At 40.3% G+C, this 27,749-nt stretch overlaps 1 long non-coding RNA gene across 41 annotated transcripts in view; it reads right to left on the bottom strand.

The window, feature by feature from the left end:
* Positions 1 to 2,174: 2,174 nt before the first annotated feature.
* Positions 2,175 to 27,749, bottom strand: part of LOC115863234 (uncharacterized) — a 402,728-nt gene continuing 377,153 nt past the window's right edge. For 31 of the 41 annotated variants that reach the window (XR_009559459.2, XR_009559466.2, XR_009559461.2 and 28 more), the window contains 8 exons: positions 26,100 to 26,248; positions 24,802 to 25,720; positions 23,618 to 23,675; positions 19,628 to 19,797; positions 10,734 to 10,960; positions 9,081 to 9,268; positions 7,545 to 7,792; positions 2,175 to 6,079 (listed from right to left, as the gene is read on the bottom strand). This is a non-coding gene — a long non-coding RNA (uncharacterized lncRNA). Of the gene's footprint in view, positions 6,483 to 7,544; positions 7,793 to 9,080; positions 9,269 to 10,550; positions 10,615 to 10,733; positions 10,961 to 19,627; positions 19,798 to 23,617; positions 23,676 to 24,801; positions 25,721 to 26,099; positions 26,249 to 27,749 lie in introns of all 41 variants that reach the window. The other 10 variants (XR_011376821.1, XR_011376828.1, XR_011376831.1 and 7 more) reach the window with 10 other exon arrangements.

Here is a 27,749-nt window from a genome sequence, read left to right as displayed (position 1 = left end):
TATGTAATAAACATTTTTCTTTGTCTTTTGGGTATCCACTAATATGTGAATCCAGCAAGTGCTTTCCTCCCAAGTTTTGATCACATTAGATAAGAAGTTCAACCTCATGGGCAATGCAGAAAGACTTCTTCCAGCCAACCCAGCCATTGTCATCTTTGAACAGCCAAAGTCCAGTTGCAATATCCAATCCGTAGATCCACACATCACCAAGGGCACCCTAAAAACCACTGACATGATCAGGGTCACTGTCTCCATTAATACAGTAAAGAGAAACTTGTCAGTTCCAGGAAACATGTGTCCTTTTGTGTTGCTATTAGCCTGTTGTTTTAAAGAACCAGCTATGTGGGGTTTTGTCTCCCCCTCTGAATTTTGACCCTCTGGAGGACTCTATTCACATTTATCCTTTCATTTAATTCCCACAACAACCACATGGGAGGACCCTACCATGCCCCTGGCTGTGATTTAGAGATAAAGAAACTCGAAAGAAAAGGGAGGGAAGGAAGAAAGGAAGGAAGGAAGGAAGGGGAAAGAAAGAAAGAAACAAAGAAAGAAAAGAAACAAAGCAAGAAAAAAAGGAAGGAAGAAAGAAATCTCCAAATCACATATTTATTATTTTATAATCACATATTTATTAATTTATTATGAAGAGAACATAGAGTTCAAGGCCATGTCCCCTGACTCCAGTGGTGCTGGGAAGGCACAGCTGAACCCCCAAATCCTTATGTAAATTTCTGAAGATTCACCATCAGAGTTATTCAGGATAAAGAGAGTACAGGTTAAGGTTGTAAAACCAGATTGATCTGGGTTTATTTCTTATCTCTAGGACTCACTAGCTTTGTGACCTTGGGCAAGTTATTTAGGCTCTCTGTGTCTCATTTGTCCCAAGAAAAAAAAATTATCTTCCTTGTAGAGTTAAATGTTATAATGCATGTAAAGCCCTTCTCAGAGCTCCTGGGAAATAGTCAAGGGAAGTTAGCTATTGTTACTGTAAAGTTTTGATCCCTGGAAAGAATGGTCCCTTAAGCCACCATCAGAAGAGAGACTATGAGGGGTCAGGATACAGACTGGAGGATGCCCAGAGATGAAGTTGAAGCAGAGTATCCTCCCACCAGCTCATGGACAAAAAGAAACAATTGAGGAGAAGTAAGCCCCCATGGTCCTGGTGTCCAATTTTCTAGAAATCATCACAGTGGCCAATACCTAAAGGCATCTTGTCTCCCATAGGTTTTCTAGAACATCTCACTAGAGCTAATGACAACGTGATCCAGGCATCCCTGGGCTCAGAGACAGTCATCTCAGGGGCTCGATGAGACTCAGCCCTGGGGAGGCCTGGGTTGCACCAGGTCTTCCTCCTCCAGGGCCTCGGGGTCTTTAAGACAGTTACATAGTGAGGTGTCAGAGAGGGGTTGGCATCACCAGGCCTCATTCTCCTGTTGACTAGGAGGTGGATTCAGTATCTACGTTCATTCTCTACAAAGCCTACAGATACAACTGGGGGTTAGACAGGAGATCAGCTACCTCAGACACCCTGTGAAAAAAACACAGGCTCTGGATGTTAGAACTAAGGAATGACCTCATACTCTTCACATTTCATATCCCTGACGGTGCTTCCTAGACAGGGACTCAGAAGAACCTCACAGCATTACATGGTAAGTTAAAGCCAGAGGTTCAAACCCAGCACAAAGTTTAAAGTATTCTTGTGGGTTCTTCAACACTATCCCTCACACTTAAGCCTTTTATTCCTTTAGATTATTAAAGCTACTATGAGCAAGACATTATGGTAGGTATTGAAAAAACAGAAATGCATCATCTGTCTTAGTTGGCCAGGAGGATTGTGGACGATAGAAATGGCTTGTTGGCTTGGTTTCTCTTTCATACTATTCTGAGAAGTTAAACTGATCTCCAGAGAGACATGTGTCACCTCTCCTTAGATCTTTCCATGACCCTACTTCTGTGACTCATTCAAAAGCTCATGGAATGGGCCTTTTGGAATATTGGCAGTTGCTTTTTGTGTAATTGTCATTCTGTTCAAGGTCAAGATATAATGTTCCTTCCTTTCCTTAGCCCAGACATCACCATGTTTGGCCATTGTAAGGTTGACCTCCAGCACTCTGTTAGTTTCATTGAAGCCTTTACTCATATTCTTTTTTTTTTTTAATTTTATTGGAGTATAGTTGATTTACAATGTTTGTTAGTTTCAGGTGTACAGCAAAGTGATTCAGTTATACATATACATATATTCATTCTTTTTCAGATGCTTTTCTCATACAGGTTATCACAGAATATTGAGTTCCCTGTGCTATACAGTAGGTCTTTTTTGGTTATCTATCTTATATATAATAGTGTGTATACATTAATCCCAAACTCCTGATTTATCCCTCCCCACAATGTTTCCCCTGTGGTAACTATAAGTTTGTTTTCAATATCTGTCAGTCTTTCTGTTTTGTGAATAAGTTCATTTGTATCATTTTTTTAATTAGATTCCACATATGAGTGACATCATATGATATTTGTCTTTCTCTGCTTGACTTAACTTCACTTAGTATGATAATCTTTGTTTCTTTGTTGTTTATACTGGGAGTCAGGAAAAGGCAAAGAACCTCAGAAAACCCCTATTCTGCCATCTTTGAACCAATCTTGTCATTTTTAAGTTAAGTAAATGGGTCCAGAGATACAGAGTCAAGACGCCCCAAGCAGCAGTGCTGTACCAAATCCTGGTGTCTTGGTTTCAGCTGAGTGCTGGACAGCAATGATTGGGAAGGAGGGCTCGCTGGCTTGATGCCGTGATGATAACTCAGAGGCAATGCTGACAGTGCATTGCCTCCAGCGGTTTACCCCTCACTCTCATGGCTGTCCCCAGGAGACCTCAGCTGGTCTCAAACACTAGGAAATGTAGTTTGTCCAGTAAGTTCATTACATGTAATTTACTATCTCATTTGGTGTGGAGAATCAAATTTGGTGAGAGGATTGTGGTTCCCAGTCAGTTAACATTTATTAAGATCCATACTATATTTGATTCATTTATTCATTCAATATAGTTTGTGTCCTTTTCACACGGGAGAGGCAGCAGCATGTGGTAGTCTCAGAACTCCAGATTTAAAGTCAGGCAGCTTTAGTTTGCCTCCTGGACCGGTTATTAACTAGCTATTTGATTTGGGGTAAATCCTTTAATCTTTATGAACTTGACTTTCTGCTGTATAGAACTTTTTAAGTAAAATCATGGTTAAATAATTCACAGTGGGCTTCCCTGGTGGCGCAGCGGTTGAGAGTCCGCCTGCCGAAGCAGGGGACGTGGGTTCGTGCCCCGGTCCAGGAAGATCCCACGTGCCGCGGAGTGGCTGGGCCCATGGGCCATGGCCACTGAGCCTGCGCGTCCGGAGCCTGTGCTCCGCAACCGGAGAGGCCACAGCAGTGAGAGGCCCGCGTGCCGCAAAATAATAATAATAATAATAAATAATTCACAGTACATGGCACATTAATTGTAAATAATAATAATAATGTGTGCTAGATTAGGACTGGACTAGGGTATTTTGTATGAGCAGGCTATTTCCTATCTTATTGAGGAAGAACATTTGAGAAATCCTTCAGCTGTTTATTTTGCATCTGAAACGATGATCTGTTAGTAAAAGGGCAGTATGTTTGCATGTGTGTCCTACTTGGGCCAACACACATTGACACAGATGAGTTTCACTCTTGCATCTGCTCAGTCTTGTAATTTTTTTCTCACTCACAAAAAGATTTTGACTTGACCATGGTGTTTCCAGGAAATCATTTATAGTAAAAGGGCCTTTTGGGACATCATCTATGCCTTCATCTCCTTTTTGCCAAATTGGAGTTTATAGTCCATTGGAGTGGACTCTTGTAGTGGTAGTGTTTTTCTGCTATGCACATCCTGCAGTGAATTTACATCACACACAGGAAAGATCACCTCTTCCAATCCAACAGCCAGAAGTAAAGAGGAAGTGAAATGAAGTCAATGGATTATTAATGTGAAAAATTAATGTGAAAAATCAAGATGTACAATGTAATTTCATATTAACTCCCCTTTTAAAACTGTATTCTTACATAGCAAAAACCGTAGAAAAAACATACATTCAACGATTCATAGTGGTAAACTCTAGAAAGTGGGGCTATAAATGATTTCTTCTTATTATCTCTTTTTTGGTATTTTCAGAAAAGACTCAATATACCTGTGTTTTTTGTATGATAAGGAAAATAGCACGGTAAAAATTAGGTTTAAAAAGCACCTACTGAGTGTAGTACCTGGCAAATTTTAGATACTCAGTAGATGTCCAGTGATGTAATGAATGGTCCACAATCTGGGCAATTCCTGATGAGCTGACAGTTCAGCTGCCCTGGCATATCGATCATCCTGGCTCCACCACTGAGTGATCTCTCCAAGATAGCAAGAGAAAGAGGAAGGAGAAAAAAATGGAGAAGAGAATGGAGGAAAAAGATTCAGGAATGAAGTGCAATAAGGGACAGGTTACATCCCTTGATCATAGCATATTGTACCTGGAACACATGCTATGGAAAATGGACCCCCATTTCTTGGGCACTATGCAGGCATTTCATGGAGAACACAGTCTCCCACACTTCTGCAACTCTCATCATGTAGATGGGGAATTACCCTGACCCATCACAAGTGTAGTTAGTAGCAGTGATTTGAATCAAGGCCTCCTAACTCCAGCTCAGGGTTCCTTCTGATAAAGAAGTACATCTATGAAATATATGAGTATATATGCAAACTTACTTTAACTTAGGAGCTCAGAAGGGTGATGGGAAATCAAAAATATCAGGAAGAATCAGAACACTGAAGAAAAAGAAACTTAAAGGCATATTTATGAGCCCCAGTTAAATATATACAACCTTCAGTCAAAAAATATTTATGAAAGGCATGAATGTTTTAGGAGCTACAAGAGAATCAATCCACAAAGATGAAAGAAGTAACTCACCCAGGGCAGAGAGCACCTCATCAGCCCAGATACAACAGAACAAAACAAACAAACAAAAAAAACAAAAAAAAACCCCAGAGAGCTATTTAGCAACAATCTGTTGCAGAAGAATCTCCATTGTGCATTTAGGATGTCATTCATTGCTCCGCTGAGTTCTTGTGTTCAAAGAAATAAGGCAAGGTCTATTTCTCTTTCCTAAATCCCTGGATCCTTGCCTTCTACCCACCCCAACCAAACCCCTACACTAAAAGACAGAAATTGGTAGCTGACTACATTATTGACTCAAATCCCCAAAATTGTACTCCCAAATGCCAAAGGGATGATTTGTACGTACACCTGATGCACCTTGAGAATATAGTGTGCAGTCAATGGGAAGGAGAAGAATTGTGCCTCCCACCTTACAATTCTCTACTTAAAGGCAGTCCTTTTTTCAGAATACTTTTTTATTTTTAATTCAGGAACAAGACACTGAATTTTATCCAGGATCTCAATGCACTTCATGGATGTTATCTAGAGGCCAGTATTAGTTTTGTCTGTTCTTTAGACCCTTCTTGTACACAACAGTTTAAATAATAAATAAAAGCTTAACGTGATATGGAGGGTTTACATTTTGACAGAGATAAAGGTCAAAAACAGAGGTGATATTCATTCCTTTCCATTCCAGGCATTAGTTCTCTGGCTGGGGAATGGCTTGGGAAAGGCCATAAGAACTTTGGAAGCCCTTGATCCCACCTTTCTGAACCTCCGTCTCTCCCGCTGCATGGGCACTGACTGACTCTACAATCTGAGAGACAACTCTAGGCAGTGATTGTAAGAAAATTTTAATCCCCTGGAAATCAACTCATCAAAAACATGAGTTAATTGAAATTTAGGTTTTGATCTTCCTTTTATTAATAAGTGATAACATTAATTAAAGTATCATTATCTGCTATTATAAACAGATTTCAAAAATGTGTATTGTCCCAAACAGTAGAAAACTTCACAAATGTAAAAGCCAAAATGGGTGACATCGATCCGCCGTGGTCCTCTTCCTGATTCCAGGAAACAGGTTCCTCCATCTCATGGCTCCATCATCTTCAACATGGGGCTCCCCAGGTTAATGGCTCATCTGTGTCTGCACCAGGCTGGTCAACAGGGAAGAGCATGGAAGGGACCATGAGAAATCCGTATGTGCTGGACCAGGAAGTGAGACATATCACTTCTGATCACACTCTGTTGGTTAGAGTTCAGTCACATGACCACACCTTATACAAGGGAAGTTGGGAAATGTAGGCTGTGTGTCCAGGAAGAAGAGGAAACAGGTGAGTTTTATTGCTAGACAGTCTCCATGACAATAGGAAAATAAATTAACATCAGCACAATAACAACAAAATTGCAGTTTCCAGAGTATACCCTGGAGGCTACAGAAGTGAGACCTAGTCTCTAATAACTACATCTTCAGTCCTACACAAGACCTCTGTGTAGAATAAAGATCTTGTAAGGTTTTTTCTTCTCTAAGAAAATTTCATCACCATGATGGGAAAACTCCTAAGAAATGAAAACAAAGATGTATTTTAAGGAAGAAAAAGAGTTTCAGCATCAAGAGTTGAAGGAGAAAAAAAATCATTGAAATATCCCTAATTAGTTTGAAATTTTAATTTACCAAAAGGTACATTCTCATTCAAGCTAGTTAATTGGGGGGTTACCCTAACCAGTTAATAAGCCATGGTTATTAATAGCGATATTGTAGTATTCATTATACTAATGAATTCCTATTTACATATAGTCCACCTGAGATTAAATAGAAGCTGAGGGAAAGGAAGGAAGGAAGGAAGGAAGGAAGGAAGGAAGGAAGGAAGGAAGGGAGGGAGGAAAAGGGAGAGAGAGAGAAAGGAAGTGAGGAGGGAGGAAGGGAGGGAGAGAAAAAAGGAAAGGAAGGGAAAGAAGTAGTTCCCCTCTGTGTCGGTGTTTTCTCCATCATTTGTCCACTGGACAACTACACTTGGCTTTGAAAATCAGTCTCCCCTGCTCTAATTGCAATGACAAAAAGTAGCTCTGAGTGAAGAAACCCAAAAGTATTTGAAACCAGGTTACAACTCCCCTCAGTAATTTGGTTCTATAAGAAAATATACATGCCAACAAATTATCTTTCACTCCTGCAAGAAGAGATCCAGTTCTTTTGGGAATCTGAATTTATTTCAAGAGTGGGATGGGAAGGAAAGCACTCATTTAACCAGTTTTTAAAACAGATTTCGTGACTATAAGCTTGAAAAAAGTCTCTGGCAGAAAAACACCTTAACTCTAATCGAAGCTAAACTGATGTTCTTGATGTTGGAGGGCTGCAGAGTGAAAGACGAATGGGTTGTGCTCCAGTGTCATGCATGTCTGTGAAAAACCAAATACTCATACTAGCTTGTCCCCTTCAATCTGAGCCATCATCCAAGAAATGCAAATACTGAGGCTCAGTATCAACTGATATTGATTAGAGTAAATGAAATAAATGCACTCAAACATCACTAATGGAAATACAATTTGGAAGGTAGTTTTTTTGGAAATTTTGTCAACGTTAGATGCATTCATATTTTTCAAACCAATGATTGAATTTCTAACCTCATTTCAAAGGAAATGCTCTTAATTTCAGGGGGAAGAAGTCATATATAAGATGTTTGTTGGGCGTCCCTGGTGGTGCAGTGGTTGAGAGTCCGCTTGCCGATGCAAGGGACACGGGTTCGTGCCCCGGTCCGGGAAGATCCCACGTGCCGCGAAGCGGCTGGGCCGTGAGCCATGGCCGCTGAGCCTGCGTGTCCAGAGCCTGTGCTCTGCAACGGGAGAGGCCACAACAGTGAGAGGCCCGCATACTGCAAAAAAAAAAAAAAAAGATGTTTGTTGCAAAGCTATTTATGACAGCAAATGCCAACAATGGGATAGTTTCAATCAATTTGGCATATAGACTATAATGAAGATATTTGAAATTATGCTGTAGTTTTGGTCCTATGCAACTTATTACCCGTCATGAATCAGTAAACTTGTAATTACTGAATATTTAGAGCTCTTAGTATCAAAGTAATTGAGACCTCAGTCTTTAGCTTTAAATGAATACTTTAGTTTGTGCTTTCTGAGCGGCTAGAATATTGTATTCCTGTTTCTAAGTTTGGGGCATTTTAATGGCATTACATTTGGGAATGAATGGAAATTGAATGCCGGGATCACTTTGAAAATGACGTCATTTTACAAAAACTTGGAGACAGGCTTAAAAGATAATGTTAAGTGAAAAAGCAGGAAAGGAAAATTGTTGGTAGAGTCTGGTAACAAAAAAATGAAATAGGAATGAACATTTTGAAATAGAAAAAAATCCTATTTTTTTCCACTTTCCTTCATCTTTTCAAAATTTCTTCAAAAAAATTAACATTTTCTTTGAGAAAAAAGAAAAGATATGTTATATGTATAACTTAAAAAAAAAATTACCTCTTAGGTCTATACCTTCCCATACCTTGACTGCAACTCTCAAATTGTAACAATCATGTAGGTTACACGAAGCCTGATATGAGCCAGGCGACTGCAATACCTCCTATGAAACTGGGCGGGCCTCATTCCCAGAAGCAGTGTGAGCCCTAGGAGGGACGGATGTCCATGTAGCCAATCAAGTGTCTCAGGTCCACAACCACTTCATATGGAGCAAGGATGATGACACTGAGTATCCATTTAGAAAGGAACACAAGCAAGAATTCCATTCTTCCTCAACTCTGCAGCTCTCCTTTACCCTGGATCTAGAAATGACTTCTCAGGCTGAGGAAGTATAAGGCGGCAAAAGGACCAGAATCTGCCTCTCCCGCTCCTCTTTAAGGTGACTGTACCACCGATAAAAAGACAAGCTACTAGAAGGCAAGCTGAGTCAGGTCTCGTAGCCAGCAATCTCCTTATTGCTCTTGCGGGCAGAATGAGGTTTTGTTTCTCTTTCGGTGAGAGCGACACTGAGCCTATCTTGGTCAGGGCCTTCTGCATCATCCTAAAATGACTTTTTTTTCTTTCTCCTGCATTTAATCGTATTCTCTGCCACTAAACTTTTTAAAAAGCGGTGCTTAGATCCTGTTGAGCTGGGCATGAAAGAGCCCCTTTGCTCCCAGGGTTCTGATGGAGGAGACTTACCTTTAAATTGTGAAGAATCTCAAGGATCCCACTTGCCTGTGATCCCACTTTAGCCTTAAGTTCTGTCTCCTCCCCAGAATTCAGATATAGGGTTGGGCTTGAGGAGGTAATGGTGCAAGTTGACCGTGTCACTGGGTACAATGGTATTTCCTGAGAACCAACTTGGGTGTTCGGTAGCGCATTAGCTGCTGGATTATGACAGTGGAGACATGCTTTAAACAAATTATTCCAACAAGTTACTAACTAATTAACCTCAACTGTCCAGAATGCTATAGGAGTGTCTCACAGGCAGACATACCTCAGCCTAAAGCAGTGACTTTTTTCAACCAGGGACAGTTTTACCCTCCAAGGGGACATTAGGCAATGTCTGAAGACATTTTTGGTTGTCACAATTTGGAGGAAGGTGAGGACAGGAACGAGAGTATTACTGACCTTCAGTAGGTAAGAGCTAGCATGCTGCTAAACACTCTACAATGTCAATAGTGTCTAGGTTGAAAAAACCCTGGTAATTTTCAAACTTGCCCAGTTTCTGATTCAGGAGGTATGGGGTGAGGCCTGAGAATTGCATTTCTCATAAGCTCCCAAGTGATGCTACTCTCTGTTGGACCAGGAACCACACTTGGAGAACTATTGGTCTGCATTTTCAAAGAAGTCATCCCCAGAAAATGACGTGTAAAGGCCCAGCGAGCATTAGCTGAAGAAAAAGGGAAAGATAAGCTTTTGCATGCAGTTTGTGCAAAAACGCAGAAGTAGGAAGTTTTGTCATGTTCAAGTAGCTGAAATAAACAAACATGGGGTTGAATGAAGCTGGAGAGGGAGCCAGAGAGAGATTGTGCAGGGCTACTGTAGAAGCATGGTCTCTATTCCATTGAAAGCTACGGAAAGGCACTGAAGAGATTTTTAGCAGGGGGTTGGGGAAACTTGACTGGGCAGTTGGGGTGAAGAGTAAAGTAAAATATGTTGCCTGTAGTTTAATATAATAAAAGAGCATGGCCTTTGGAACCAGACAGTCCTGAATTTCAATTCTAGTTAAGCCTCTTTGCTAATTATATGATCAAGGGCAAATCATTTAACTTTCTGTGAGCCTCTGTTTCCTCTCTGTAAAATGGAACCATTCAGACCTACGTCACTAGATTGTTGTGAGAATAAATGAGATCATGTTTGTAAAAGTGTCTGGCACACAGGAAGGCTCAACAAATGTTAATTCTCTTCCATTAATCATCAACGATGAAAGGATCAGGGTCTCCTCCAGAACCTAATTTGCATCTCAAAAAGCACACAGTAAAGCATGATGTCAACAACACAGGTCTGTCCAAAGAGTGCTTGTATCACCTGTGTGTGCCAAACGTATGTCAGGGCCTGCTGCTGGCAAGTTTAAGGGCAAATTAGGCAACCACCAACCCACGCAAAAAGGCTGCAAAGCTAATGCTAGGTTTGCAGATACCATCACAGAACTCAGGCCAAAATTACCTAATTTATTGACGTTTGGATACTTCCAGAGGCTCTTTTACCAGGTCCCTTACTGTTTTGTAGCCTGACAATGGGAAGGAGAAACAGTGCTTAAAACCACAATAAATAATAATAATATTTAGCACTTAAATAACCTCCGCCATCTTCAAAGCCATTTACAAACACTCACAAATTAAGACTCACCCAGTCCCAGCCTTGGGAAAGTGTCATTATCTTGGTTTCTTCCATACAGCACAGAGGATGAGCCAGTAGAGTTGTCCAAATTCTGGCCACTTGGCTTGAGAATCAGCTGCTTTAATTCAATCCAGGCATCACTAGTGGGCCTATTCTAGAAGAATCTGGGCATTTCTTTGGATCATAGAGTAGTACAGAATGTTTGATGAGAAGAGTAATTCCACTTTCCAAGAATCCTTTAAAATAATAAATAAAGAAGGTAGAGGAAATGCTTGGAGGAGATGCGTAGGTTTATGGCATAGATTGTGCTATGGTTTTACTTCATCAAGTTGTAAACGTGTAGCTTTTTGTATGTCAATCACACACTCAGTGAAGTGATTTTAGATAAAAGAAAAAATCCCTTGTGAATCTAATTTTGCACAGAAGTACCCAGCACAATCTGAATTAGACTTAACTGGAAGGTTGGCTTTTTGGCCAACAAAGTGCTGTCTCTGAATCCCCAACTCTCTTACTCTACCATCTCCCAGAAAACTGAGTGAATGTCAGGATTTTTGCATGTGTCTGATAATTATGTAATTAATAATGATAATATCTCAAAGTTTCCTCATCTGTAAACTAGAGATAATGGACCACAGGGTTCTTGTGAGGACAAAGTATGAAGAATGCCAGAGTGGCAATCAACACAAGAAAGCTTTCCTTATCATTGTTGTGGTTGATACCATTGCCATTAGATTTTTATTATTTTCCATATATTTCCCATATGCTGTGTCTTACAGGGTTCATCACAGTCCTCTTGTAGAGGTAAGCAGGTAATATTGCCCTCTGCGGAAATGTGGGCTCAGAGAGAGAAAACAGACTCACCTAAAACCACAGAGCTCATCACTGTCAGAAGAGGGAGGAGCCCACGTGCTGTCTTTATATCATCCCTGCTTCATTCATAATTCCTCTCTTCCTTCTTCTGTGCTAAGCAGTACATTCCATTTTCTCCTTCAAATCCTCCACCCACAATATTTAATCTCACTTTTACAGGAAGCTCAGCATCTGAGAAGTTAAGTAAGATGTACAAGGTAGCGCTAATGTGGACCTTAGGATCTGGGCCCAGGTCTATCTGGCCCTAAAACCTGAGCACTTAATCAGTGCAATAGACCAGAAAACATAATCTACAGAAAAAGACTTTTTAAGTCTAGCATGTTTGCATTCTCTCCCTCTACACATTCCAGGCAAAGAATGGCATCTCTTATTTTTGCTCCCGTAACTCCACAGCAACTCTAGACATTTATTGAGCCCCTATTATGTGCCATACACTGTACCCAAGGTCTATGGAATATCTTCAAGGATCTTGTACTCAAGAAGCTTCATGTCCAGTGGAAAAGGTGAGCATCAGCTCTTACCACTGCTCCTCAGAACCAAGATTGAGAAAGGATCATTCAAAATGGCCATGGCTACAATTCTGGATCTCGGAAATGCCAACCATCCCCACCTTCACCCCTACTCCTGTGCTACCAAGGGCATGATGATTTAGAAACAGAATCAGACAACTGCATAAGACGGTCCTCATTTGTCTCAAGGTATAAGGTATTTGTTCTCAAGGAAGTCCTGTATGCTTATTTCAAAGTGGATTATGTTTTCTAGTCTATTGCACTGATTAAGTGCTCAGGCTTTAGGGCCAGATAGACCTGGACCCAGATCCTAAGGTCCACATTAGCGCTACCTTGTACATCTTACTTAACTTCTTAGATGCTGAGCTTCCTGTAAAAGAGAGATTAAATATTGTGGGTGGAGGATTTGAAAGAGAAAATGGAATGGAGTGCTTAGCACAAAACTGGGCACATGGTAGGTCTCCATAGATAGCAGCTATTGTCATTACTGTTACATTATTATGCTATTGTTGTTATTATTAAACCTCTATTCTTTACACAAAAATTGTATTAAATCCGATTGCAAAGTTTGGCAATGATGCTGCTAATATCTCTCCTATAGATAATCTTAGTGCAAACTCACTGGTTATCAATGAAGTCCTTGAAAATAATACAACTATCCATGATATAGTTGCAGAGATTAAATTTTTTTAATTCTTTGTGCTTTTTGGCAGAACTGCAAAGCTCAGAAATAAGGAGCCAACTCAAAGGAACGGAGTTGTTAGAATGAGAGAGAGTGGAAATCCCAGCTCTGCACCTTACTAGTTGTGTGATCTTGGGGAACTCAACTCTTTAAAGACTCTGTTTTCTCTTTTATAAAATGGGGACAATAAGATCAACTTCCCTGGGTTATTGAAGAGCTAATAAAATAATGTGTGGCATTTTACAAATCCTAATAAAATACCTATGATTAGGTTTTTACTGTTCTTAAAATATGGATGGCTTTAGGTAAAAAGACACTGGAGAATAAATTAATAACTATTTTATAAATATAGTTATATTGTAGATAAACTCTTTTAAAATAGATAGACAATTGCTGATGGAAAAAATAATGGAAGGGCTGCTTGTAGTAAAAGGGTAGAAAGGAATGCATCATAATCGTTAAATGCCTTTTGTGTGCCATACAAATAGCATGATATTAATAGCATGATATTAATAGCATGATATTAATTGCATGATATTAATAGCATATTAATTGCATGATATTAATAGCATATTAATTGCATGATATTAATTGCATGATATTAATTGCATTAATTGATTAATAGATCTAGACAGAACTGGGTTCAAATCCTAGTTCTCCTGTTTCTTGGCTGTGCAGCTTTAGATGGTTACTTAATCTCTCTGAGCTTCCTGATCTATAAATGAGATAACCAATATCATCTACCTCATAATGTTTTGGTGAAAACTTAGGGCATGAAAAGTACTTACACTGTACCTGAGAAATATCAGGCACTACATAAATGTCCCCTTTATTTTGACTCTTATACAAAAAAGAGGAAAAACAACCTAGTTAAAGTTCTCTATGTCTTTTAAGGGGTAGAATACATTTGTCTCAGGCAGAGCAGCAGTTACAAGAGTAACATCTGAAGATGCTACACTAAGTGAGAGAAGCAGAGGCATGGAATTGAAATCCTCAGTGCCTTTATATCAGAGAACTGCAACAAAGAAAGCAGAATCAAGGCTGGGTCCAACATGAGGGTAGCAAGACACTATACTGCCTGAAATGTCACTGCAAGCAGGGTGATCTTATATCCCAGTCTGCCCAGGCATTACAGTTATCTTTTGATACATAACCAAGCACCCCAAATTTATGTCTTAAAAGAGCATAATTTTGTTCAAGCATTTGCAATCTTGGCAGGGCTCTGCAAAAAGAAAGGAAGGAAGAGGAAGGAGGGAAGGGAGAAAGGAAGGGAGGAAGGAAGGAAGGAAATAAGAAGGAGAGAGAGAGGAAGGGAGGAAGGAAGAGAAAGAGAGAGAGGGAGAAAAAAAGAAAAGGGAGGAAGTGAGATAGGGAATAGACGATCGGTTGAAAGATAGAGATAGATAGATGATAGACAGATAGGTGATAGGTAAATAGGTAGATAGATAATTGAAAAGTTACAGAAGGGCAGAATTGGCTTGAACTCAAGAAGAAATTCTGAGGACTACCCCAACTTTGGTGGGCTCCAAAGGAAAGAATTCCTCTAGGGACCAGAGGTTGAAAAGTGACCTCTGACATCCCTTCCAGCTCTCAGATTCTGTGACCCTCTCCAAAGAACAGACATGGTGGTGATTAACATTCCCTTTTTCCCAAGATGGGTGGTGCACGCTTTCATCTTTCAATGTTTATAAATGCCTTTGAAGGTGGAATGTGCCACATACATACTAAGAGCTATTATTAATATGGTGCCCAAACACCTCTCTCCACATGATAGTCAAAGAACAAAGCATTAGGGGTGCAAGTAAGCATGTGTGTGCACACACTCCAATTGAGGAATGTTCTTTATTCTCACCCTGCCTTGGGAGAGGCAGGATATGTCACAGAGGCCAGAGATGGAGCAGAATCAGGGACATGTAAGTGTCGAAAGGGAGAATTCGATGACAAGCTTGGAACATAATTGATCAATGCAGTTTTTATTTCTCCTATTTGCTATAGACATGAGCTAAGCACAAAAGAAAATGTAAAAATGTCATGGATACAAGGTCCTGCACTGGAGGACAGATATGACAAAGACATTGAGTCAGTATCTTCTGAAGTCTACTCTCAGAAGATACACTTAAAGACCAGTAGACCAAGTCCCAGATGCAGATAACCCACCAGGACTGAGCAAGGAGAGATCTTGTTTATAGAACACCAGGGATAGGTCATCTAAAATTTTTGCTGCAATTGCAGAGGTCATGTTTCTAAAACATTTTTGTTCATGAATACTTTAATCCCATGAAAGTTATTAACCCCCTTCCCAGAAAAATACACATGCAAATGAAATCTTGCATGAAGTATGTGTGGAATTCACAAATTTCCAAAAGCTCTGTCTTCCCTGGGCCCTTTTCTGTAGCTCTTGTGTAGCTGTATACTCTAAATTTTGAAATTATCTAACTCTGATCAGATTCAAAGCAGACAACAGATCTCCACCTCCGGATTCTGGGCATCCAGCTCAGTGTCCGGCAAGTCATGCACCTAAGATAAGTGCTTGTTTAATGGATAAACACGGAATTAAAGTATTTAAAAGAACAAGGAATCCTCCTTTAGCTGTATCTCTAAGGGTCTTTTTTATTTGTTTTATTTTTGGGTTGTTTTTTAATACTTCTCAGGCATTTGACCACCACAGGTTAGCAAGCCAAGAACAAATAAATGAATAAGTGAATCACCCAGAATTATTTCAAGAACAAAGGAAGGTTGAAACATTTGCTCTCTTACCCCCAACACAGGATGCAAACTCTGTCTTGAAGAGCTCTAAGGAACTATGTGTAAACTGCAAAATTCACACCTAACATGGCAAAATTGAAGAAGTCTGTTTTCAGAAATCCCAGAAAAATAGCAAAGCAGAACAAGTCAAGCCCTTGATCTATCTGAGCAGAATCAGCCACGGTAGACTTCTTAAGCTTTCAAAGGTTCCTCCATCGTGAAGAAATGGGAGTAGGTCGCGCTTAAATTCACCACCGGCTGTAAATGTTGCCAGGATAAACCCTTCAACAAGACAAGCGCCCCTGGCAACCATTCACTGGAAGAAATGGATCCTATCACTCAAGCAAGGTCCTCATTTACAAGAGTCAAGATGGCCAGAGAAAGAGAGGCAAAGACGAGAGAGAGTAAACGATTGAGGGTAGCAGGGCGAGAGGGACAGAGGAAGCCTTCAGGTCAAGTCTTCCGGCTTCCTCTCTTTCTAAAGTAGTCATCCGCTTTCAAGAGGTAAATAAAATAACACCATATGGGTATGACATTATGCAAATGAGAAGTCGGAGAGAAGACACCCTAATAGCTACTGAGAGCCAGATACCCAGATGGGAAGCTGTGCGGTGTCTCATCTCCGGGGGCCCTCACTCCGTGCCCAGCACCTTTGCATGCTGGTCCAGGACTTCAAGCCTTGAGGGCTTCCAACTTCCGGCCACCTTGAGGGGCTTTTTAGTAAAGTGCCACGAAGATAAAATTAGAAACCGGGCTTCCTTTTTTTTCCCCGTCACTCTATTAGTTACACATAAATCAGCATCAACTGAGAAACACGCCCTCCCAATTTTCAATGACAGACACAAGAGTAGGCTGGGTTTTAGCCACTACCTCCAGGCTGCCTCTCAGATCCTCTCCACCTGCCACCCCCAAAACAAAAGAAAACCATACCCCTCACCCCAGCATTCTCACCATTTCATCTGTTCCCTCTTCTTTCTAAATGTGTGACCCGTGGAAAATAGCTCAAGTTCTTTGACCCTCATCTGTGAAATGAGAATTAAAAAAATCTCTCCACTACAGGTACACAAAAAAGATGATCAACATCGCTAATCATCAGAGAAATGCAAATCAAAACCACAATGCGATATCGCCTCACACCTGTCAGAATGGCTATCATCAAAAAGAACACAAATAACAAATTGTTGGTGAGGAAGTGGAGAAAAGGGAACCCTTGTGCACTGTTGATGGGAATGTAAATTGGTGCATCCACTGTGGAAAACATTATGGAGGTTTCTCAAAAAACTGAAAATAGAACAACCCAGCAATTCCACTCCTGGGTATGTATCTGAAAAAAACAAAAACACTAATTGAAAAGATACATGCACCCCAATATTCATAGCAGCATTATTTACAATTGCCAAGATATGGAAGCAATATAAGTGTCCATCAACAGAAGAACGGATAAAGATGTAGTGTATATATACAGTGGAATGCTATTCAACCATAAAAAGAATGAAAATTTGCCATTTGCAACTTGGATGGACTTGGAGAGTATTATGCTAAGTGAAATAAATCAGAGAAAGACAAATGCTGTATGATATCACTTATACGTGGAAGCTAAATAATACAACAAACTAGTGAATATAAGAAAAAAGAAGCAGACTCACAGATATAGAGAAGAAACTAGTGGTTACCAGTGGGGAGAGGGAAGGGGTGAGGGGCAAGATAGGGGTAGGGAATTAAGAGGTACAAACTATTATGTATAAAATAAGCTACAAGTACAACATGGAGAATATAGTCAATATTTTATAGTGACTATAAATCATGTATAACCTTTCAAAATTGTGAATCACTGTATTGTACACCTGTAACTTATATAATACTGTATAGCAACTATACTTCAATAAAAGAAAAATATTCTTAAAAAGGCTGTCCACCTGCAGAGTTGCCCTTATAACTGGGTGAGGTTTGGCAGCAAGCTGGTCACCAACTGCTTAGTGAAGATTGTTGTATGCAAATCATCATGAATCCAGTTGGTTTATAACCCCAAATTCAGCCTCAAATATGATCCCCAAGGGCAAGGTCTTGTCACTCACTATAGGGGCTTTCAGTCTTGCAGGTGATCAAAAAATGTTGCAGATGCCAGAGATGGGAATAAAAGATTCATTGATCCTTTTCTTTCCTCAAGGCTGCTTTTTGTGCCATTTATGTTTATTGAGAGAAGAAAATGAGGGCAGAAGTTTCATAAGAGTTGTTTTTTTGTTGGTCATTTTGTTGTTTTTTCGTAAGGGTCAAGGCTTTGTTCATTTGTATGTGATTTACATTTGCTTTTTGGAGACCGTAATTTTGTTAAGTTAGCCTGAGATGGAGCAGGGTGAATCATGGAACCCGCAGCATCTATGCAAAGCCTGCCTCTGACAGGTGAGGTCTGCAGGACGTCCTGCTCAGCTTCCTCAAGTGTGACCACACTCAGGAGATGCTCCTTTGTGAATGTTACTAGATGAATGTTATTGTTCTGCTGTAAAGTTTAGAAGTGTATTTTACATAATTATTGATAAGTATTGATACCTGTTTTCCATTTAATGTAGAAAGAGCGACTTTTCTTCTGTCATATTTCTATTTAGGTTTTTAAAAAGTTACTCTAAAGAAAATATAAAATGAACAGTAATACAGATGGTATCCAACTGAGTCAAAAATCTTGAACTGGTTCTTCAATGATAATTTGTATTTGAGAAACCATGGGTGAGTAGAGAAAACTTTGAAGAAAAGAAAAGCTATCTGGGCTCCAGTTCTAGCTCTAGTGATTTTTCTGTGAAAATGTAGGCATACCATATTACATCTCAGTTCACAGATTTTCCAGTCAGTGACAGTGAGGATGATGCTACATGATGGGAGATAACTTCTTCTCTCTCCTTCATTCCACTCATGAAAAGCATCCTTATTCTTTAAGAGTTACCCTACCCAACGACTCTTTGTTCAAAAAATGTATTAACTAACTTATTGTGGTGATCATTTTGTAATGTACACATATATCAAACCATTATACCTTAAAATTATGCAATGTTATATCTCAATTTTATCTCAGTACAGCTGGAAAGTAATTGTTTAAATATTTTAAAATACACACACACACACACACACACACACAGTAAGGGGTTGAATGACGATATGAAAGACTTGCTTTTCCAAGAAAAGCATACCATCAAGTTTCCAGAAAAGAGGAATTTGTTGGAAACCCATCACCCTCTGTTGTAACATCAGTCTCGATCAGAACAATATCAGTTTTTATCGAGGAGCTGCCATTTAGAGCAGAGATCTGTAAACTACAGCCCATGGGCCACATCTGGCCAACCACCTGTTTTTGTAAGCAAATTGTTATTGGAACACAGCCACATTTGTTCAGTTACATATTTTCTATGGGTGCTTTCATGCTACAATGGCTGAAGCCTGACTCAACTAATACAATAGACAATATAACTGGCTTGCAAGGCAGGAATCAGTCACCTCCAGCCTGTGAATTCCTCCTAATAAAGAAGAAAGCTGAAGGGTCAGTAACGAGGGGTAGTTTATTCAGTGCACGCCTCCTCATTTTGCCTGTTTGACATTCATGAACCAATGCGGTCAGAGAGAATATTACAGCTGGTATGGGAGCAAGATATATCATAGGACCTACCCCCATTCATCAGAGAATAAATCCCCACTTGTAAATGTTTTCCTAATTCCATCAAGATCACAAAAGATTATTAATACTACAAATCAATGTTATTAAAATGATATTTAACTCAGTAAATTGCATGAATGATCAGTAATGCTAAAAACCAATATCTTAAGCCCTCAAAGGACCTGCAGTTTGACTTCTGAGTCTAAAAGAGGCATTAAGTCTACGCTTAACAGCCAGTGAACCCAGGGAGGGGATGAGAAGGTAAGGAAACTGGAGATTCGTGAATAAGACTCTGAGTAAGTGAAAAAGAAGACTCTTAGACTCTTCTTAAGTCTTTGAGGTTGCACTCATTGGGAAATTGCATTATTGGTCAAGAGATATTCACTCTCCTTGCTCCAACACCATGGACAGGGCATAATTCCCAGCCTCCATGACTGGGCTTGGCCATGTGACTTACTTTGGCCAGTGGGCTGCAGGTGGGAAACGATAGGAGGTCAGTTTCAAGCTTTGTGTATTTCTAATCCATCTCTCCCACTCCTGTATTCTCCGTGAGAAGTGGATGTCCAAGTGTCTGCTGCTGCTTCAGCCTGGGTCCAGGAATGAGAGCCACGTAGAGTACTTCTGAACCTGAAGTGCAGACAAGACCCAGTCCACAGACCGAACCTGACCAGCAGGCCCATAAGCAAGAAGTAAATCTAGTAGTGAGAGGCCACTGATATTGGGGGTTATTTGATGCTACAGTAAATCTGACTAACACAGGTCACTTCTTTGCCAATGAGGCTGTGGAAATGGTACGTTTATTATCAAATTTGTAAATTAAACACTTATGAAAGCTTGAACAGTAACTAAATGCCCATTATTTCATTTTGCACATAAGGAAGCTGAGATCGGAGAGTGAGTTGCCCAAAGGCTCTAACAAGTCAGTGGCAGAGCAAAGAGAACAGGATTCCTGCCTTGTAATACCTAATTCTTACCCTGGAAGTTTGAGGATCTGAAAGATCTGGTTTAAAACCCCACCTCTGCAAAGAACTAGTGCATGCCCTTGAGAAAATCATTAAATCTCTCTCAGGCTTGGGTTTTCCATCTGTTATATGGAGATAACACTACTACTACTTCAAAAGATAGCTCTAGAATTAAATTAACACAGATAAAGAACATGGTACAACATGTGGGACAATGAAAGCATGCAATAAATATTAGCCATTAATATCATTATTATTATTACTGGATCCCCAAAAGATGGTCATTTGGCCTACTTTTTGAAAATCAACTTTATTGGGGAAAAGTATGCATGCAATAAAATGTACCCCTGTTAGGTACATGGTACAGTTTGGTGAGTTTTAGCAAATTTATACATTCATGCTATCACCATCACTATCACGATATAAAACGTGTCCATGACACTAGAAAGTTCCTTTCTAACCGTTTAAAGTCCATCTGTCCCAGCCCCAGTCCCAGGCAACCGCTAGTCTGCTTTCCACTAATTTGGGATGTCATTATAAATGATTGTTTCCTGTTCTAGACTTTTATGTAAATGGAATACTGGTATATGTGTTTTGTGTCTGAATTCCTCTCCTCAACGTATGTTGAGATTCTTTCATGTTGTCGAGAATATCAATAGTTTATTCTTTTTTATCGTGAGTAATATTTACCATTGCACGGGTATATTACCATTTCTTTATCCATTCACTTGTTAACAGGCGGTTGGCTTGTTGTTCCATTTGGGGGCTATAATGAATAAAGCCGCCCTGAACATTTGTGTACAAGTCTTTTTGTGGACACATGTTTTAATTTCTCTTGGATAAATATCTAGGAATAGGATGGCTGATTGATGATATGTGAGTGTTGATCTTTATAAGAAATTGTCAAAGACCCCTTCAAAGTGATGATAGTATTTCATGCTTTCACCAGCAAGGCGCAATAACTCCAGTTGCTCACATCCTCACTGATACTTGATATGGTCAGTCTTTTTAATCCCAGCCACTTAATAAGTACATTGGTAACTTATTATGGTTTAAGTTTGCATTTCTCTGATGACAAATTAGGTAGTGTATCTTTTCTGATATTTATTTGCCATCATTATATCTTTTGTGAAGTGTCAGTTCAAAACTTCTACCCATGGAGAGAAAAGGGCAGGTACTTTATAATTATTATTGAGTTGTAAGAGTTCTTTATATATTCTCGCTATATATAGTTCTTTATATATATTCATATATATATGGCAAAGGGCTTTTGTTTGATTTTTTATATATATTTTACTTTTATATATATTTATTTTTATGTATATTTATTTTATATATATTTTATTATATAATGTATGCCATATATATATATATATAAAGAGAAAAGAATATTTTTCTCCAATCTGTACATCCAGCCTATTTTAAACATACTAAGGAAATGTCATTCTCCTCCAAGACAATTCTGAAGTTTGATGGCTCTATGTATTAGGAATCTTGGGCTTATGTAGAAAAAAGACCATTTCTTTATAGCAAGGATTGACAGACTACAGGCAAGGGCCAAACCTGGCCCACAGCTTGTTTTTGTGAATAAAGTTTTATTGAAACACAGCTATACTCATTCGTTTACATATTGACCGTGTCTGCTTTTGTGCTACAAAGGCAGGTTGAATAGTTGCAACAGAGACCACGGCTTTAAAGCCTAAAGTATTTGCTATCAGTCCCTTTACTGAAAAAGCTGGTCAACTGTTATTTTATAGCATTGGCCTGTTTGTTCTAATGCAGCTTTTGGATAACAGAAAAGAAATCTGTCACCTCCTTCAAGGATTTAAGACAACTTTTCTGTCTCCCCTTCTTTTCTTCAGGCTTAATAAATATCTCTCACCTTTTCCCAAAATAGGTTTTCAAGCACCAACATCATCTTTGCCTTCCTTCAGCTTGTCAGTTCCTATCAAATTGCCAACCCCAAAGCTATCATAGTCTTCCTTGTGATCAAATCATTACAGGAAATGGGAAAACCATCTACTCCTTTAACTTGGACTACACAGGTTTTTAACAACCTCAACCTATGGCTTCAATTAGAAATGTGGTCAGTTATAACCCCAAGTGTTATTCTACTGAGAGAGATCTCCCCCAAGATTCTTTACTCATTCGCCCATCAGTTCATTCAACAGACATGTGAAGTGACTCTTGTGTTCCATGCATTGTATAAATGGTTATTTAAATCCAGATGCAAGATGCTGGATTCATACCTGTTCAATTCTATGAACTATGACTCGCATTCCAGCATGTCATCTATGGCGTGGGCTATTGTTAAGATTATCTGTTATTCTGCAACAAACTGCTCTAAATGCAATGTGTAAATAAAACGGTAACAATTTACATAGTTCATGAATATGCAATTTGGACCAAACTCAACAGAGAAGGCTCATCTCTGTTCTATGTGGCATCGAGTAGGGTCCTCAGGCACCTCTCTCTCCACGTGGTCTCTCCAGCGTGGCCAGGGTAGCCATCCAAAAGCCATGTCCTAAGAGACAGCCAGATTGAAGCTGCATCACTGTTTCTAGCCTAGTGTTATAAATGACTTAAGGTCGCTTCTCTCACATTTTATTTGTCAAGGTGGCCATAAATTCCTGCCCCATTTCAAGCCAGAGGGAGAACTAGACTTCACCTCTTGATGGCATGTGAAAGAAGATGTAGACAGGTCTTAAAACTGCCACAGCTACCATCACTCTAATTGGAATGATGGTTCTCAAACCGTGGCCATAAGGAGCTCTGAGAGTCCACGAACTGAATTGAGTTTCTCCACTGTAAGGACAGAACGTTAACATCTATTCTCCTAACCATCCCTCTCAAGAAGTAAATATTTATTTCTGTGGATCTGCGTCCACTTAGGAGGCTCAGAAGCAAAAAAACAAAGCATTCCACTGGCCTGTGTAAAACAGGCTCTTTCAAGTTACTTTTCTCCAGTCTGGAATCTGTGGCCTGGAGCTCAGCCTCAGGAAGACGACCTTGATGTCTTTATGATTAAATTCAAAGAGGAGAATAAATGTTCCTGCTCTCCTTGGGCCTCTGAAAGATGCCGTGAAATTTTGCTGATGTAACTGGATAAAAGGAGCTCTTTATAATACGTAAATTTTGCCAGCATTGTCTCCTTAGACATCTTTTCAGGCTGGCAGAGAGGTAATGCATCCTGAGTGCATTTAAAGTGAACTGGGCTTTTCTATTTTTAACTAGCATTATTTTTTTAAATGTTAAATATGAATCCTATTACATTACTCAAGGAAAGGTGGATGGAAGTTTGAAATAGACCCCAGAATTGTTAACTTAGAAGCAGTGAGCATGCTAAGGAGTACAGGCACGTGAATTTTGAAATTAATATCCCAGCTCCAAAGACATCAGTATGAAACCTGAGGAAATCATGTAACTTCTTTGTGCCTCGGTTTCCCCACTTGTCAAGTAGGAAGAAGCCAATGATAAATACTCACCAATGTTCCAAGTGACTTTCAATAAATGTGGAGGGCAGAAATGCTTCGGGATTAACTTCTACCCTCCGGGCCCCAACAAGGAAAAAGAAAGTGCAAATTAGAGCAAAAGTGGGACTTAGAACTAAAAATTCTGCTTCTAAATAGCTTTATGTAACCTCTCTGAGCCTCTGTTTCCTCATCTATAAACTGCAGGTGGCCACTCTTGTATGGCCCATATCCCAAGGCTACTGGGCTAATCAGATGAGACAATGCATGCAAAAGAGCACCATAAACCGTAATAGCCTCTGCATCTGCATCTGTCAATGGCAGTGTTAGAAAAAAAAAAAAAAAAGATGTGCGAGTTGATCAGGTTCTAAGGTAATAATATTGAGAAAGTGGGAAGAAAGGGCAGGAGTTGGAACTCAGCTGAGCTCTCGCCTTTTGGTCTGAAGCGATAAAACAAAATATCTGGAGCATGCAATGATGTGATTACTGGACAAGTATTCTACGAGACAGCAGAAAGGGGAGAGGAGGAAGGGTAGGGCTAACTCGCTCGGATGGAGGACCAGCTCTATCCATTCCAGGCAATGGTATGAATCCCGTTGCCTGGTTCGGATCCTGAATACAGCACTTCTAAGCTGCAAGACCTTGGCAAGATAATTAAACATTCTGTGGGGCTTCCCTGGTGGCGCAGTGGTTGAGAGCCCGCCTGCCGATGCAGGGGACACGGGTTCGTGCCCCGGTTTGGGAGGATCCCACGTGCCGCAGAGCGGCTGGGCCTGTGAACCATGGCCGCTGAGCCTGTGCTCCGCAACGGGAGGGGCCGCAGCAGTGAGAGGCCCATGTGCCGCAAAAAAAAAAAAAAAACCATTCTGTGCCTCAGTGTTTTCATCTGCAGAATTGGGTTAATAATTGTGCCCCTCCATGGAGTTGTCGTGAAGATTATATTAGTTACTGCAAGTGCTTAGAACTTGAGTGCTTCTGATGAATACTCAGTATATGTTATATTTATTCATTCATTTATTCCACTCAATTAACACATATCTATTGAGTGTTCAATCTGTACCAATCCCTGTTGTAGGAACTGGGCATATAGTCATGAGTAAAACAAAATGCCTGCCCTCAAGTAGCTTGGAGTGTGTTCTAGAGCATTTCCAGAAAGACAACAGATGAATTCTTATACAGGATGTCAGTGCAGGGCTCACCTGGCAGTCCAGTGGTTAAGACTTCACCTTCCAATGCAGGGAGTTCGGGTTTGATCCCTGGTCGGGGAGCTAAGATCCCACATGCCTCGTGACCAAAAAAACCAAAACATAAAACAGAAGCAAGATTGTAATAAATTCCATAAAGACTTTAAAAATGGTCCAATCAAAAAAATCTTTAAAAAAATGTATGTCAGTTCATGATAAATACGATGGATAAAAGTGAGATGGGGTACAGGGGATATGAGATTAAGGGGTTGCAATTTCAGGTAGAGGGGCCAAGGAGACTTCCTTGATCTCTGATATATTGAACATGTAGGCACAGGTACGGTGGGCTGCCCAGATACACCTCAGGATGTAGGCACTCATTCCGCCTACTACCAGGACCTCTAGCTGCTGCTCCAAGACTCAGTCAAAGAGAGCCTTCATCCCAGACCATTTCTCAGAAGGCAGCCTGCATCCGTGACTGGCCAACATGGAAGTACAAAAGCCTAACCATTTGTCCTCAGCTGGGACAACTCTGAAGGGCCATCTCAGCTCCCTGTGGGATTGCTGGACATCTCCATTGAAACTGCAACATGGTACGGCTTCTCCCTCTGCCCAGTCTAGCATCCCTCCCCATGTTGTCGTTGTTTCTGAGCTCACTCCCCAGTTAGCCTCCTCCACACAACCCTCAGAGACCTAGACTCTCTTTCCCAGGAAATCCGACCTATGACGAAAGCTAAGTAACTTGTACAATATCTTTCCACGTGAAGCGGTGGAGCAAGGATTTACCCCGGGGCTGCCTGCCTCTGTGGTTTGGGGCCTCTCCTGTTGTTATCAGCAGTGGTGCACATTCCATTCTGTTCCAGCCAGTGAGGCAGCAGGAAACTTGGAATTTCTTGGAATTTCTGAGCAACCCAGAGCACGAGGGTGGGTGTAGCTGTGGATAAGAAAAGGAGAGGAGGTGTTAATTTCAAGAGCAGAAGACATTAAATTGAAACCCAATGACGATGAAAATGCACCAACACATTTTGAAAAGAAACTTGTGATATTTTAGAATTTGACTCATTTTTTGCTATAGATTCCTAGTGCTTTTGTAATAGATGTACAATGGTTTAGTTTATATATTTGAAAAATAAACCTCTTTCCAACTAAGTTCTAGCTTTAGTTTGGTTTTCTATCAAGTCTGTTTTCATACATTTTAGAATGCCATTTATATCTTGGGATAAAGTTACTTTGGGGAGCCCCAAAATGTGAACTTCCTCCTAATCTCAACGACGTACTTATTTTTATATCTGGATGCCTTGAAGGATACCTGCCTTTGGTTCAGCCTGCATCCCAGACACAACAGGTCCAGAAGCTGGCAATATGGTAAGTAGACATCCCAGACTGGGAAAAGGAACATAGAAATTCTTCAGGTGTTGGGAAAGTCTTCCTGAAGCAGTGTCACAAGCCACTGGAGAGGAATCTAGCAGACAAAAGAAAATTAGTCACTGTAGTAAAATCTTATGGAGAACAAAAACCAATAAAAACATCCAGGACCTGAGGAAAAGAACTAATTCCAAATTTACATAATTTTTTATAAGTACTTTGGACCCACGCTAGATGTATGTTTGCAAACTGCATTCTCACAATACCTCTATACGGAAGGGGATATTAAATTTACCTTAAAGTTGTGTAAACTGAGATTCATGGCAGGTAAGTGACTTCCCAAAGTTTATACTTGTGAGTTGAGAGTGAGTATTTCAACCCTGACTGGCCAACTCCCAGTGCCATGCCCAAAAGCAGGAATTCGTTTTTATGATGGTTGGAAATACAACTCAGGGAAAAAAAATTCCAGTTCTTTCATTGTCCTACTCTTTCCTGCCCTGAGATGCAACATTGTAACCCTTGTTAAACTCGAGCCAGGCAAGTGGATTCACCCTCTCTGGAGGTACAGTTGTTCCCTTTATCTGTGGATTTACTTTCTTCGGTTTCAGTTATCCATGGCTAACCTTGATCCAGAAATATTAAATGAAAAATTACAGAAATAAACAATCGATATGTAAATTTTGTGCCATTCTGAGTAGCTTAATGAAATCTCGTGCCATTCCACTCCATCCTGCCTGGGATCCCCAGCCATCACCATCATCTGCTCCTGGCATCCAATCATCAACATCGACACAGTTCAATGATCCAGGATCACCCGAAACAGATGATCCTCCTTCTGAAGTATCATCAGAAGGTCGACAGGGGGCTTCCCTGGTAGCGCAGTGGTTGGGAGTCCGCCTGCCGATGCAGGGGACATGGGTTTGTGCCCCGGTCCGGGAGGATCCCACGTGCCGCGGAGCGGCTGGGCCCGTGAGCCATGGCCGCTGAGCCTGCGCGTCCGGAGCCTGTGCTCCGCAACGGGAGAGGCCACAGCAGTGAGACGCCCGCGTACCGCCAAAAAATTATAATAATAAAGAAGGTGAACAGTATCCTAACACTATGTCACAATGCCCACATCATTCACCTCACTTCTCATCATAGGCATTTTATCATCTCACAACATCACAAGAAGAAGGGTGAGTACCGTACAATAAGCTACTTTGAGAGAAAGAGGCCACATTTCCACAACTTTTATTATGGTTCTATTTTATTATTTGTTGTTGTTGTTAATCCCTTACTGTGCCTAATTGAGGAATTAAACTTTATCATAGGTATGTGTATAAAGGAAAAAACATGGTATGGTTCAGTACTTTCTGTGGTTTCAGGGCAGCCACTGGGTTTCCTGGAATGTTATCCCCTGTGGATAAGGGCCAACTACTGTATTTGTAAAGACTAAAATCTCTTTTGCTCTCCCAGAATCTTTTAGACCTCCACTGTGGCATTAACATCAGTGGATGAACTCTGCATTAGCAGAGCTGACCCAGAAAATGTTACAAAAATTTTAGTTGCACACCCACCTTTAGACAAGTTCCAGCCTCCCCTAGAGCCAATGAGAAGAA

The sequence above is a fragment of the Globicephala melas genome, chromosome 17 (assembly GCF_963455315.2).
Source record: "Globicephala melas chromosome 17, mGloMel1.2, whole genome shotgun sequence".
Lineage (NCBI taxonomy): Eukaryota > Metazoa > Chordata > Mammalia > Artiodactyla > Delphinidae > Globicephala > Globicephala melas.
This window is presented reverse-complemented; position numbering and strand designations above follow the sequence as displayed.